The sequence below is a fragment of the Colias philodice genome, chromosome 15 (genome assembly GCF_061535455.1).
Source record: "Colias philodice isolate Cphi_HAF_F1 chromosome 15, ilColPhil1 Martin Lab GWU primary, whole genome shotgun sequence".
NCBI lineage: Eukaryota > Metazoa > Arthropoda > Insecta > Lepidoptera > Pieridae > Colias > Colias philodice.
The window spans coordinates 4,268,573-4,269,554 of NC_143100.1; positions in this window are offsets into that span (position 1 = coordinate 4,268,573).

The following is a 982-nucleotide window of genomic DNA, read 5'->3' on the forward strand; positions in this document are numbered from 1 at the left end:
TAAAAAAAGCTTACCGTATGTTGGGCTTTATCAGCCGTATAACAAAAAAATTCAGGCATAAAGAAACATTCATTTATCTATTTCAAAGTTTAGTAAGATCGCAACTTGAGTACGTTTCGCCCATATGGAATCCCTTCTATGACATTTACAAAAGTAAATTAGAAATGGTTCAAAAAAAATTCTTACGATCTCTTAACTTCCGTCTACATTTGCCTCGTTGTTCTTATGATAATCTGTTGGTCAGGTACAATATGATGTCCCTGTCTGACAGGCGCTCATTAAGTGACGCACTTACTCTCAGAAAAATTTGCTTGGGTGAAATCGATTCTCCATATCTACTCGAGTCATTGTACTTTCGGGCCCCAACAAGACCTTGTCGTTCCAAAAATCTTTTTCACGTAGGGCACACAAGAACTAATGCCGGTCAACGAGCGCCACTCCATAGAATGTGTAATTTGCATAATTCTCTACTTAATGACACTGATATGTTTTCATGCTCTAAAATTAGTTTTAAGAATAATTTAAAGAAGTTGTTTATTTAATTAATAGCAGGAGTTGTTAAGATAACTGTTTGCTGTAGATTCTGATTTGTTTTGTTATTTTATGTATTTAATATGTACACAGTGAGACGTTGAGGGTGCAATTTAGATTTAATAGCCGAATGTTACAATAATGTTATCTTATTATGTTTGTAATTGTACCTGTGTGTTCTCCAAATAAATAAATAAATAAATAAATAAATAAATAAATAAATAGATAATTTGAAAGATAATTCTATGAAATATTTTTTTTATTTCAAGAGCTTTATTAGCAGTTAGAATCTCGCATCCCTTCTAATAAATGTATCTACCTGTATGTGTGTGTGTAATATTGATTCGATTGCCTCGATATGGGTGCAGGTTGCGGTCAAGGGTTGGCTCACACACGGCTGGTCGTGAAATCGAAATGGGTCAGGTAGAAACCCCCGCCCCATCGACTCGTG